This window comes from Lissotriton helveticus, chromosome 2_2 (genome assembly GCF_964261635.1).
Source record: "Lissotriton helveticus chromosome 2_2, aLisHel1.1, whole genome shotgun sequence".
NCBI classification, from domain to species: domain Eukaryota; kingdom Metazoa; phylum Chordata; class Amphibia; order Caudata; family Salamandridae; genus Lissotriton; species Lissotriton helveticus.
The window spans coordinates 387,275,837-387,290,550 of NC_136060.1; the positions used below are offsets into that span (position 1 = coordinate 387,275,837).

The 14,714-nt window shown below is 50.7% G+C and overlaps 1 protein-coding gene across 1 annotated transcript in view; it reads right to left on the reverse strand.

Annotated features, from left to right (window-relative positions):
- Positions 1–14,714, reverse strand: part of NSD2 (nuclear receptor binding SET domain protein 2) — a 1,080,265-nt gene that overhangs the window by 38,451 nt on the left and 1,027,100 nt on the right. The gene's annotated exons all lie outside the window — the stretch shown is intronic.

The following is a 14,714-nucleotide window of genomic DNA, read 5'->3' on the forward strand; positions in this document are numbered from 1 at the left end:
CATATATGGGTAGGTGGGAGGGAGGAGGAGCTGGGAGGCAGGGGAAGCGAATGGGCAGTCAGGGGGAAGCAGCGGCGGGACAGAAGCAAGGGCTCAGAATCCCGGGGGCAACGGTGGGGACAGAAGGAGAAAAAGTCACAGAGTCATGGGGGCAGCGAAGGGGACAGAAGGAGAAAAAAGGCAGAGAATCACGGAGGCAGCGAAGGGGACAGAAGGAGAAAAAGGCACAGTGTCACAGGGGCAGAGAAGGGGACAGAAGAGGAAAAAAGGCACAATCACGGGGGCAGCGAAGGGGATATTTATTTACAATAGGGAGCACTTGACTGTGGCACTGGAGCAGTGGCACAGTGCCCAAAGCATCTAACACCAGCAAAAACACATGAGGCAACAGCAAAGAGAAAAAGGCACAGAGTCATGGGGGCAGCGAAGGGGACAGAAGGAGAAAAACAGGCACAGAATCACGGGGAAGCGAAGGGGACAGAAGGAGAAAAAGGCACAGTGTCACAGGGGCAGAGAAGGGGACAGAAGAGGAAAAAAGGCACAATCACGGGGGCAGCGAAGGGGATATTTATTTACAATAGGAAGCACTTGACTGTGGCACTGGACAGCAGTGGCACAGTGCCCAAAGCATCTAACACCAGCAAAAACACATGAGGCAACAGCAAAAATCGAAGGGAGACCCACGCCAATGGTGCCAGGTCTAACAAACACAATACCACCCATGGCTAGAAAAGAAACTGAAAGAATGTCTAGAAACCAGTCTACTGCACCTGATACACTCGAGGTTAAGCCAACCTAATATATACCATGAGCTGGCATGTCACTAACTGAGTTTCTGCTGCCTCACTTCAGTTATGTGCGTTGGGGGTTGAACAGAACAATGCATTTGACTCTCACTCTCTAGTTGCATTTTTCACTGTCATATATCACGATATGTTAACAATGCCCTGAGCCCAGTGTTTATGGCCTGACACGTGTCTGTTGGCTTGGGGGGAAGCACCCTTTTTAGCTCCTCCCAAATGCACACAAAACATTTATGGAATTTGTCAGGGGATGAACTTTGTGTCTTGTCTGGCAAATCACAATAACTTGCATTTCCTCTGTAGCCTTCATTTTATATCAATAAAGAAACCTGAGGTACCCAGCATTGTTATCTCAAGGTTTGATATGAAGTTCTGTGGTTATATTGAATAGGCAGCTACCTATGTATAACATCTCTTTATCGATGTCATAACACACTTTAATTATTGCTTTATTAACTTACTTGATTTCTCAAATATGCTTGAAAATGCACAATTTGCCCGATATTTTTTCAACATTTTCTTGGGGGGAGAACCCCCCTTATGACAGTCAGGCTGCTGTGCACTCACCACAATCCAAGTTGAAGGGGAATCCAGTTGAAGGTCTTGTGGAGGATGCGCAGGCAGTTGAAGCTGGTGGAGGCCATGGCGTTGATCTGTCGGTTTCATGGAGAGGGAGGAGTCGAGGATGATGCAGAGGTTTTGTGCGTGGTCCGTTGGGGTGGGTGGGTTCCCAGGTGTTGTCCCAGGCGGAGGTGCAGGATCCGAGGATGAGGACCTCAGTCTTCTCTGAGTTGAGCTTCAAGCAGTTGTCTTTCATCCATGCGCCACGTTCTTCATTCATTCCTGGAACCAGAGTCTAGTGTCTTCTGGGTTTTTCGTGAGTGAGAGGATGAGCTGGTTGTCGTCGACATAGGATACAATGCTGAGCCCGTGCTTTCTGACAATGGCGGCGAGGGGGGCCATGTAGATGTTGGAGAGTGGGCTGAGTGAGAATCTCTGGGTTACTCTGCAGTTGATCTTGGTGGGTTTGGAGAAGAAGGGAGGGAGTGTGATGCGCTGGGTTCCCCCGGTGAGGAAGGATTGGATTTAGTCAAGGGCGGTCCCTTGAATCCCTGCGTTGCGAAGTCTGGCTGCGAGAGTGCGATGTGAGACGGTGTCGAAGGCTGTGGAGAGGTCTAGAAGGATGAGGGCCACGGTGTGTCCCTGGTCGAGTAGAAGGCGGATGTTGTCAGTGGCGGCGAGGAGGGTGGTCTAGGTGCTGTGGTTACTGCGGAATCCAGACTGGGAAGCGTCTAGGATGGAGTTCTCTTCGATGAAGGCTGTAACTTTCATGGCAAAGGGGAGAAGGGGGATGGGCCGGTAGTTCTTCAGGTCTGTAGGGTCAGCTGTCGGTTTCTTGAGTAGGGGTTTTACCTCTGCCTGCTTCCAGTTGTCAGGGCAGATTCTGGATCTGAAGGAGGCGTTGATGGTCCGTCCTAGTTCGGGTGCGATGACGGCGGAGGCTTAGTGGAATATGTGCGGTGGAATAGGCTCTGTGGAATATGTGCTGTGGGCAGGGGTCCGTTGGGACGGTGGTGTGTTAGACAGTGGCGGGGTCCCAGGTCATGATGGTAGGTTTATCGGCAGCGTTGATTGGGGGTGGTGGTGTCCGGCTCTGGTTCGCTGAAGTTGTGGTAAAGAACAAGTTACTTACCTTCGGTAACGCTTTTTCTGGTAGATACAATATCTGCCTGTGGATTCCTCACTTTGTGAATATCCCCTTGCGTCAGCAACATTCGTAAATTCTTTTCGCAGCCTCGCGCTGACGTGGATTCGGACGTCATAGAGACACGACATCGCTCGCGACTCCACTGACGTCACCGACGCCTATAATAGGCCCACACCGGCGTGATGACATCAGTTCCGCCCTTTTTTCCGTGCCTTCGAGGCACACGGACGGACCAATGACAGTAGACATATACACAGTATACGCAGTACAATATTAAGGTAACACACACAGTGTGATGCAAATGCAATAACACATTTGAAATAAACAACTCCTTGACAATAAAATAAATACATTACAGAAACTCTGGTATAGAAGAGTGGACAACGGGGAGGCGGGTGGGTCAGTGAGGAATCCACAGGCAGATATTGTATCTACCAGAAAAAGCGTTACCGAAGGTAAGTAACTTGTTCTTCTGATAGATACATCTGCCGTGTGGATTCCTCACCTTGTGAATAGAGTCCCACAGCAGTCCCCACTCCCCTAAACCAGGAAATCCTGGAGGACAGAGTGCGCAAAGTGGCCGTCCTTGCTCACCTCGGAATCCAAGCAGTAATGCTTCGCGAAAGTGTGGAGGGAAGACCAAGTTGCCGCCCTACAAATGTCCTCTACTGGAACACCTCTAGCCAAAGCTGAGGTTGAAGACTTAGCCCTTGTAGAATGAGCCCTTATACCCTCTGAAGGTTCCTTACCGGCTAAAGAGTATCAGATCTTTATACAGAGAACGATCCATCTTGATAAAGTTCTTTTATGGACCGCTCTTCCTCTTTTGCAGCCAGCAAACCCAATGAAGAGCTGGTCATCCACACGACAGTCTTTAATTCTGTCCAAGTAAAAAGACACCGCCCTCTTGGGGTCCAGACGGTGTAAACTCTCCTCCTCCTTGGAAGGGTGTGGGGGAGGATAATGGATTGACCAAGGTGGAAAGGAGTAACCACCTTTGGAAGAAAAGCAGCCCTGGTCCTAAGAACCATTCGATCAGCATGAATGGTCAAGAATGGGGGCTTGGAACTAAGAGCTTGAAGCTCACTTGCAGAGGTTATTGCAACGAGGAAGACTGTCTTAAGAGTCAAAAGCCTCAAAGGACATTTATGAAGAGGCTCAAAAGGAGCACCCATCAAAAAGGTCAAAACAAGATTTAAGTCCCACTGAGGCACAATAAAAGGAACTTATTCGTGAGACCCTTTAAAAACCTTAAAACTACAGGAGATTTGAAAAGAGATCGCTGATCAGGCAAACAGAGAAAATCCGACAGCGCAGAGAGATAGCCCTTAACTGTGGCAACAGTAAGCCCTTGCTGCGCCAGAGAAAGGGCAAACTGGAGATCATCAGACAAATGGGCTCTCAAAGGGTCAATAGACTTTTCTCCACACGAAGCGACAAATTTCGACCATCTATAAGAATAGATGGACTTAGTGGAGTCACGCCTGGCTGACAAGATGACATCCACCACGTCAGGCGGGAGAGAAAAGGAATTCAGGTTGCCCCGTTCAATCTCCAGGCATGAAGGTGTAATGACTGGGGGTGGGGGTGTAGAACTTGCCCCTCCATCTGAGAGAGGAGATCTGCCCTGAGAGGGAGACGGAGCGGCGGGTGAGAGGAGAGGTGGAGAAGATCTGTATACCACACCCTTCTTGGCCAGTCCGGGGCGACCAATATGACTTGGGCCCGGTCGTGACGAATCTTCCTCAGAACCCGAGGAATCACAGGTATGGGAGGAAACGCGTAAAGGAGTTGATTTCCCCAACTCAACTGAAATGCGTCCCCCAAGGCTCCTTGCATCGGATACTGGAGACTGCAGAATGACAGGCAGTGAGCATTCTCGCGAGTGGCGAACAGGTCCACCCGAGGAGTCCCCCACGTTCGAAAAAGACGTGCGAACCACCTCCGGGTGAAGCCTCCACTCGTGGTCGGCCGAAAACTGCCGACTGAGATTGTCTGCACGCACGTTCAGAACTCCGGCCAGATGATTTGCCATCAGACAAATCTGATGGTCCTGAACCCAGGACCAGAGACGCAGAGCCTCTCTGCAGAGACACTGCGACCCCACGCCTCCCTGTTTGTTGATGTACCACATCGCAGTCGTGTTGTCCGTCAGGACCTGGACCGAAAGACCGCAAAAGGAAGGGAGGAAGGCCTTGAGCGCCAAACGTATCGCCCGCAATTCTAGAAGGTTGATGTGAAGCAACCTTTCCTCTGGAGACCAAAGACCCTTGACCTCCAGATCCCCCAGATGAGCACCCCACCCTAGAGTGGATGCATCCGTTAATACTGTGGCCACCGGAAGAGGCAACTGAAAAGGCTTCCTGTGAGAAGTTGGCCTGATGTGCAGTGCTCACTATTCTAGTGATCACTATATATCAGTCCAAACAACCCTTATTGATGATTGGTTGTAAGTCAACCTTATAGACCAGCTATCCTAGTAGCATGGATACGAGCAGTCTAAGGCTAAGACTCTAGAGGGCGTGTTAAGCCAGCTGTTTTACCATCACATTACCCCTTGAACACCCAGTGAAAGGACACCACACAAGTGTTATGAAAATAACCAATGTATTTATTAGAATCACAACAACCCTGTACTCTTTATGAGGACAGGGTGCTAAGCACACAACAAAACTCTTATGAAAATACTTAAGTTAGCACGTTATACACAAATGCCCGAGGGGCACGAAAAACCATATACTTTAAAAGTGGAATGCGAAATTACTAGCAGGTAAGTACAGTACTAATAGGCTTTGGAATCGCTAGGACTTGACTATAGAATCGTTAGATTACTTCTAGGAGACCTAGGGGACTCGGGTGCAGAGTGTGCACTCTCACGCGGGATGCGGGACAAAGTCTATGGGAGCTAGTAAAGGCAAAGTTAGTGTTCACGGGCGAACCCGACCTGGTAGGGAGAAAACGACCGTGGATCCTGACCCTAGGATAGTGAGGCTATGCTGGGACACCGAAGTGCCGAAGTTACCTAGCCCAGGGGCTGCAGCTGCATAGGTCTGAAAAGACGTCGGGAATCTCGTTGCCGGACCAGGAGCCTGGAAGAAGGAAGTTGCTGGCAGGCGACCAGTGAAGGAAAGTTCGATGGATCCAAGCCTGGATCAAGGAAGAAGAAAACCTGAAAGCAGAGGGGACCAAGTTCTTGAATCACTAGCCAGTGATTAAGTGGGCACCAGGATGGCACCGGGCGAAGTCACCTCGACTAGGTGAGTGGGCGACGCTGGCTCTGCAGATCTCACGGACCAGGAGGCGTTGTCGGCGACCAGGATGGAGAGGCGAGCTGTCCCACGATGGATGAAGCTGTCGGCGTCGAAGTTACCCAGGATCAGGCAACAAGCCTTGGCTAATTCAAGCCCACGCGGTGGACTCAAAATGGCGTCTTGAGTGGACCAGGAGGGTCCAGAGTGCTCCTCTTCTGGAAGGGAGCAAGGGCCAGTCTGGAGCAACCAGACCAGCAGCAGTGATGTCGTCGGGCGTCGTTCAGAAGGCCACAAGCCAGCGGGCTAGTAGCCAAACAACGCGGTGAGCAGCAAAAAGCAGAAGGGCCCCACGCAGATCGTGGAGATGCTGGGAGGCTGCACTTCGGTGCTGGAGCTGCTCAGGGTCGGGGCTTCTCGGACCCCAAAGCACTCACCAGGAAATTACTCGGCGGGCTTGCTGTGCAGAAGTCGTGCAGTCTTGAAGATGGCCGGTCCCTCGAGGTCTCGTCACACCCACGAATCTCAGCGTGACTGATGATGTAGGTAGAGGTCAGAGGTGCCAGGGAAGCCGGTTCTCGTCGAGCTGGGCAGTCTTGATCCGGAGGAGAGACGTGCAGCAGACCGCAGTGTTCTTAAGATGGTGCCTGCGGATGCAGGGTGACTACTCCTTAGTCACAAGGGAGAAATCTTAGGAAGAAGTCTTGAGTTCCTTTCGTGGAAAGTAGTTTCAGGATTCAAAGATGATCTGATTTGGAAGGGGGCCAGTTCCTACCTTTATCCTGTAAAAAGGGGCTGGCACGCGACTAAGTCCTGCCCTAGGGGTGGGACTAGGAGGGGGGTGGTTACACCCACTTCCTTGGCGGGCTTTTCCCCAGCACAGGGTCTGGAGTGACCCTGGAACTGGTTTCAGCCAGCCTATGCACAGTGAGCACCGGGGTGCCACGTGCAGTCACCTTCCTCTAAAGCCCTGCCTACCTACAATACACAAAACCCTGTCTGGGACGGTGCTGGCACCGCCCCTGGCAGGAAACCCTTTGTCCTTATCTCTTGCTCTGGGAGGACTCCCAGCAGCAGGAGGGCAGACTTGTGTCTCGGTGGCAGCATCCATTTTGTGGAGCTGAGGCTCTGTTTGACTTTAACCGGGGTTAGGGGTTACATACATGTCGTGTCCCTCTAGAAGGGTGGAATGCTAACCCCGTCGCCAGAATTGGCGAGGGGTTAGTATTCCAATTTGTATGACACCTTACTCGACATGTTTTGATAAAGCGATACCAGAGTTGGCATATAACCGCGAGGATTATAATGCACTTAAGAGTATATGGTATGCGATATCATGGAAACGGCTAAGGGATGGATCCCGAAAGCCGCAGACAGGCTCAGCTCATGCCAGAGCACCATCTCACACGATTCCAAGCACTCTGCCTTCAGGATTGTTAAGGCCTGCCATAGGAGTGACTGATAGGAGATCTGTGTGTCCATTTTAGGGTTAGATATAGGTATACTATATCTAAAGCAAAGGGTGAGTACACCACCTTGCCCCAGCTGTCGTGCAGCCAGTTGTGTCAGTTTAGTTAGTCAGCCCAGGGGTGGCATAATACATGCTTCAGCCCCTGGGAGACTTCTGGGTACACCTCAGCCCTGGGTACAGGGACTTGGAGAGGGCCCAGTGCCAATTCAGTACCTGAGTACAATTTGGATAGAGAGAACAGCTAGGCTGTGGGTCTGATTAGCAGGCCCACAGCCAGGGAAAGTTGTAAACCAGTGCAGCAAAAAGCAAAAATCTGGGTGATCATAGGATTGCAGACCCTACTCTCCTACATGACCCCCCCCCAAACTTTGGGACAATAAACTAACCTTGACCAGGTGAGTCTTCTTGCTCTAAGTGGAAATACCTGGAGAGCCCATCAGCATTGCTGTGATCAGTACCAGGTCTATGCTCCACTGTAAAATCCATCCCCTGTAGGGAAATGGACCACCTAAGCAGTTTGGGGTTTTCACCCTTCATCTGATTTAGCCACAAGAGGGGCTTATGGTCTGTCTGAATGGTGAAGTGAGTGCCAAACAAGTAGGCCCTCAGCTTCTTCAGGGCCCAGACCACAGCAAAGGCCTCCCTCTCAATAGCTGACCAATTTTTCTCTCTGGGTGTCAACCTTCTACTAATGAAAGCAATAGGCTGATCATTACCATCAAAATTCAGTTGAGACAGAACAGCCCCCACACCCAACTCAGAAGCATCTGTTTGGACAATGAATGGCTTGGAGTAATCTGGACTCTTTAGGATCGGTGCTGTGCACATGGCCTGCTTTAGGTCATTGAATGCTTTCTGACAGCTTGCTGTCCACTGAACTTTCTTTGGCATCTTTTTGCTTGTCAGGTCATTAAGAGGGGTCACTATGGACCCATAATTTCTGACAAACTTCCTATAGTACCCAGTCAGGCCCAACAAAGCTCGAACCTGAGTCTGGGTGATTGGAGGAGTCCAGTCCTTGATGGCCTGTATCTTACTCTCCAGTGGCTGAACCTGGCCTCCACCCACAAGGTGGCCCAGGTACACAACCTGTGTCTGCCCTATCTGGCACTTTGTGGCCTTGATAGTGAGGCCTGCCTTTTGCAGGGCCTCTAACACTTTCCTCAGGTGGACCAGGTGATCCTCCCAGGTGGAGCTAAAGACAGCAATATCGTCTAGATATGCTGCACAGAAGTCATCCAGCCCAGTGAGGACTTGATTCACCAACCTTTGGAAGGTGGCAGGTGCATTTTTCAGTCCAAAGGGCATTACCACAAATTGATAATGCCCTCCAGGGGTAGAAAATGCTGTCTTGGGTTTGGCCTCCTCAGCTAACCTGATTTGCCAATACCCAGCTGTCAAATCAAATGTACTTAAGAAGTTGGCAGAAGCCAATTTATCTATAAGTTCATCTGCTCTTGGTATTGGGTGGGCATCAGTCTTAGTGACTGCATTGAGGCCTCTGTAGTCTACGCAAAACCTCATCTCTTTCTTACCACCCTGGGTGTGAGGCTTTGGCACTAGAACTACTGGGCAAGCCCAAGGGCTATCTGAGGGCTCAATGACTCCCAGCTCCAACATTTTCTGCACTTCAGTTTTGATGCAGTCTCTAACATGATCAGGCTGCCTGTAGATTTTACTCTTGACAGGCAGACTGTCCCCAGTGTCAACATCATGGGTACACCAATCAGTTTGGCTGGGTGTCAGAGAGAACATATGTCTGAAGGATTGAAGAACTTGCCTGCAATCCTGTTGCTGATGTTCAGTGAGGCTGCCACAAAAGACAACACCATCAACTGATCCATCATCAGGATTCTGAGTGAGCAGGTCTGGGAGAGGGTCACTCTCTTCCTCCTGTCCCTCATCTGTGGCCATGAGCAAGCTCATGTCCTTCCTGTCAACATATGCCTTGAGCCTGTTAACATGGAGCACTCTGAGAGGGCTCCTGGGAGTTCCAAGGTCCACCAAGTAGGTAACCTCTCCCTTTTGCTCAATGATGGTGTGGGGCCCAGACCATTTGTCTTTCAGAGCTGCTGGGGCCACTGGCTCCAGCACCCACACCTTCTGTCCTGTCTGGTACACAGTCAGAACAGCCTTTTGGTCATGCCAAGCTTTTTGAAGTTCTTGGCTGGCCTCAAGGTTTTTAGATGCCTTTTCCATATACTCAGCCATCCTGGAGCGGAGACCAAGTACATAGTCCACTATGTTGGTTGCAGGCTTTTTGAGAGGTCTCTCCCATCCTTCCTTCACCAAACACAGGGGTCCTCTTACAGGATGCCCATACAGAAGCTCAAAAGGGCTGTAGCCAACCCCCTTCTGTGGGACCTCTCTGTAAGCAAACAAGAGGCAGGGGATCAGGACATCCCATCTTCTCCTAAGAGTTTCAGGTAGCCCATGAATCATCCCTTTGAGGGTCCTGTTGAATCTCTCAACAAGCCCATTGCATTGTGGGTGGTAGGGTGTGGTGAACTTGTAGTTCACACCACACTCCTTCCACATTGCAGTCAGATATCCTGACATGAAGTTGGTACCTCTGTCAGAAACGACCTACTTAGGGAAACCCACTCTGGAGAACACTCCAACTAGGGCTCTTGCCACTACAGGTGCTGTAGTGGTCCTAAGGGGAATAGCTTCAGGATACCTGGTCGCATGATCCACTACCACCAGTATAAACTTGTGCCCTGATGCTGTCTGGGGTTCCATTGGACCAACAATGTCAATCCCCACTCTTTCAAAGGGAACCCCCACCACAGGTAGTGGTATGAGGGGGGCCTTTGTTGTGCCACCTGACTTACCACTGGCTTGGCAAGTGACACAGGAGCGACAAAACTCCTTGGTATTCTCATTCATATGGGGCCAGTGAAAGTGTGAGACAAGCCTGTCCCAAGTCTTTGTCTGACCTAAGTGACCTGCAAGGGGAATCTCATGGGCCAAGGTGAGAAGGAAACCTCTCAGAGACAAGGGGATGACCAGCCTCCTGGTTGCACCAGGCTTGGGGTCTCTTGACTCAGAGTACAGGAGTCCATCTTCCCAGTATACCCTGTGGGCACCTGTGGCATTCCCTGCAGCCTCAGCAGCAGCCTGCTGTCTGAGGGGTTCAAGGGAAGGGCAGCTCAACTGTTCCTTCCCCAGGTCTGCTCTGGAGGGTCCCCCTGAGCCCAGAAACTCAACTTGATCAAGTTCAAGCTCTTTAGGCTCAGTTTCCCTCAGCTCTTCCAGATCAGCCTCCTCAGAGACTTGATCCTCAACCTGGGGCAAGGGGGAAGGCAAAGCCTTACCCTTACTGCTCTTCTTCTTGGAAGGTGTCTGGTCCATAATTTCAGGATCCAGCACCTGTTCAGTGGGGCATCTTCTGGCCTGTGACCTAGTCACAGCAAGCACATGTGCTGGCAAGCCTAACATTTCCATGTGAGTCCTCTGCTCCACTTCTGACCATTGTGATGACTCCAAATCATTGCCCAACAAACAATCAACTGGGAGGTCTGAACTGACTACAACTTTCTTTTGTCCCTTCACTCCACCCCAGGAGAAAGCCACAATTGCCACACTATGACTAGTAGTGACATTGCTGGTATTGGTCACCAGGAAATCAGTACCTGGCATGATCTGTCCAGGGTCCACAAAGTTAGGTGTCACCATGGTGACACTGGCACAAGTGTCCCTATAGGCCTGAGCCATTTTGCCATTAATCAAAGGCGTCTGCCTGTATTTGCCCAAAGTATTGGGACTTATCTCAGGGGTTATATCCATATCCCCTGTACAGACAAGGACAGCCTGAGTGAGTGTGCCAACTAAGTTGTCAGACCCCTCAGTTCCCAAGGTTAACCCAACTAATGCCTTGGGAGGTACACTACCACTACTGACTGTACTAGGGGGTGCAGTTGCCTTAGGGGCTGTAGTGGCAGGAGTTTGTCCTCCTCTTTTGGTGCACTCACTAAACCAGTGAGATTTACTTTTGCAGTACTGGCACCACCTTTTTGACTGGCCTTCTTGAGTCTTCTTCTTCTGGGAAGCCTGACCCCCACCCTCTTTGGTTTGTTGGGGACCTGGTGAAGACTTCTGGTCATTTTGTTTACTCTTTGCATTACCCTTCTGGTCTGCTTTCTTCTGACCACCCTGGTTCTGGTTCTGCTTGATCCTTGTCCTGACCCATTTGTCTGCCTTCTTTCCCAATTCTTGGGGAGAGGTCAGATCTGAATCAACAAGGTGCTGGTGCAACAACTGGTTCTGACAATTGTTTAAAATTTGTTCTCTCATCATTAGATTATACAATCCTGTGTAATCTGTAACCTTGCTACCCAGCAACCAGCCCTCCAAAGCCTTAGTGGCACAATCCACAAAGTCAGACCAGTCCTGAGACTGAGTTTTCTGGGTGTCTCTGAACAGCAACCTGTACTGCTCAGTGGTTAAACCAAACCCATCAACCAGTGTATTCTTCAGGACCTGGTAATTGTTAGCATCCTCTACTCTGGTAGTGAGGAGCTTATCTCTACCTTTACCATCAAAGGAGAGCCACAGTATAGCTGCCCACTGACTCTGGGGAATGCACTGCACGGTGCAGGCCCTCTCCAGAGCAGCCATCCATTTCTGGATATCATCCCCTTGCTTAAAGGGGGGCACTATTTTAGTCAGGTGTTTAGTATCTAAACCCTTCTCTCTATCTCTTGGGAGATTGCTGCCACCAGTGGGAGCTAACCCACTCATCTGCTGCTCTCTTGCCAGGGCAAGCTTCTCTTTGGCCAGGGCAATTTCTTCCCTTTCAATCCTCAGTTCAGCTTGTCTCATCCTAGCTTCATGCTCCTTTCTCTGAGGGGAAGTAAATCTCCTCTGTGGAGGATTCCTTCTCCCCTGAGAAGAGGCATTAGAGTGCAGAGATCTATTGGAGTCCCTAGAAAGAGATCTATCTCTCCTAACTCCAAGGTTAGGCCCACTCCGGGTTAGTACTGGGGGTCCCCCAGATCCTAGCCCAGGTAAGTCTAAGTTGGCCCTGGTTAGCCTTCTGACTACCTCAAGACCTTTGTCTACCTCATCCCCAGAGAGTTCCTCCTGATCCTCCTCCTCCTCAACTGCCGTAGCAATGTTGGGGAGATCTGGATCCCCAGAGGTTCCCTCTAAGGCTGGCATGTTCTCATGTAACTGAGAAAGCTTTCTGGCATCATATGTCTCTAAGAGACCTATCAGAAAGGGAATGGTGGGGTTAGACCCCTGCTTCAGTTTTCTGGAGACACAGATCTGTCTCATCTCCTGGAAACTGAGAGCTGCATATCTTGAAGTGACCTGTGGAGGGTCAACACTGACCAGGGGAGTCTCAGTAGAATCTCCCTGGGTAGACATGCTTTTCTAGTGAGGTGTAAGTGGTGCACTTACCTACACTATATGTTTGCCTACTGATCCCTTGCTAGAGTTGTAGTTTAGGGTGTGCTAGGCCCTAGGAGCTACAACAGCTGGTTCAGTAGAACTCAGAGTATTCTAAGCTAAGTTATATGTACCTTTAGTACTTATGTGATCTTTCAAAAGATATTCTTAGGGCATGTGTGGTAAAACAACAGCAAGCTCAAATCCCAACCGCTGCTCACCAATGTGAGAAGTTGGCCTGATGTGCAGTGCTCACTATTCTAGTGATCACTATATATCAGTCCAAACAACCCTTATTGATGATTGGTTGTAAGTCAACCTTATAGACCAGCTATCCTAGTAGCATGGATACGAGCAGTCTAAGGCTAAGACTCTAGAGGGCGTGTTAAGCCAGCTGTTTTACCATCACATTACCCCTTGAACACCCAGTGAAAGGACACCACACAAGTGTTATGAAAATAACCAATGTATTTATTAGAATCACAACAACCCTGTACTCTTTATGAGGACAGGGTGCTAAGCACACAACAAAACTCTTATGAAAATACTTAAGTTAGCACGTTATACACAAATGCCCGAGGGGCACGAAAAACCATATACTTTAAAAGTGGAATGCGAAATTACTAGCAGGTAAGTACAGTACTAATAGGCTTTGGAATCGCTAGGACTTGACTATAGAATCGTTAGATTACTTCTAGGAGACCTAGGGGACTCGGGTGCAGAGTGTGCACTCTCACGCGGGATGCGGGACAAAGTCTATGGGAGCTAGTAAAGGCAAAGTTAGTGTTCACGGGCGAACCCGACCTGGTAGGGAGAAAACGACCGTGGATCCTGACCCTAGGATAGTGAGGCTATGCTGGGACACCGAAGTGCCGAAGTTACCTAGCCCAGGGGCTGCAGCTGCATAGGTCTGAAAAGACGTCGGGAATCTCGTTGCCGGACCAGGAGCCTGGAAGAAGGAAGTTGCTGGCAGGCGACCAGTGAAGGAAAGTTCGATGGATCCAAGCCTGGATCAAGGAAGAAGAAAACCTGAAAGCAGAGGGGACCAAGTTCTTGAATCACTAGCCAGTGATTAAGTGGGCACCAGGATGGCACCGGGCGAAGTCACCTCGACTAGGTGAGTGGGCGACGCTGGCTCTGCAGATCTCACGGACCAGGAGGCGTTGTCGGCGACCAGGATGGAGAGGCGAGCTGTCCCACGATGGATGAAGCTGTCGGCGTCGAAGTTACCCAGGATCGGGCAACAAGCCTTGGCTAATTCAAGCCCACGCGGTGGACTCAAAATGGCGTCTTGAGTGGACCAGGAGGGTCCAGAGTGCTCCTCTTCTGGAAGGGAGCAAGGGCCAGTCTGGAGCAACCAGACCAGCAGCAGTGATGTCGTCGGGCGTCGTTCAGAAGGCCACAAGCCAGCGGGCTAGTAGCCAAACAACGCGGTGAGCAGCAAAAAGCAGAAGGGCCCCACGCAGATCGTGGAGATGCTGGGAGGCTGCACTTCGGTGCTGGAGCTGCTCAGGGTCGGGGCTTCTCGGACCCCAAAGCACTCACCAGGAAATTACTCGGCGGGCTTGCTGTGCAGAAGTCGTGCAGTCTTGAAGATGGCCGGTCCCTCGAGGTCTCGTCACACCCACGAATCTCAGCGTGACTGATGATGTAGGTAGAGGTCAGAGGTGCCAGGGAAGCCGGTTCTCGTCGAGCTGGGCAGTCTTGATCCGGAGGAGAGACGTGCAGCAGACCGCAGTGTTCTTAAGATGGTGCCTGCGGATGCAGGGTGACTACTCCTTAGTCACAAGGGAGAAATCTTAGGAAGAAGTCTTGAGTTCCTTTCGTGGAAAGTAGTTTCAGGATTCAAAGATGATCTGATTTGGAAGGGGGCCAGTTCCTACCTTTATCCTGTAAAAAGGGGCTGGCACGCGACTAAGTCCTGCCCTAGGGGTGGGACTAGGAGGGGGGTGGTTACACCCACTTCCTTGGCGGGCTTTTCCCCAGCACAGGGTCTGGAGTGACCCTGGAACTGGTTCCAGCCAGCCTATGCACAGTGAGCACCGGGGTGCCACGTGCAGTCACCTTCCTCTAAAGCCCTGCCTACCTAC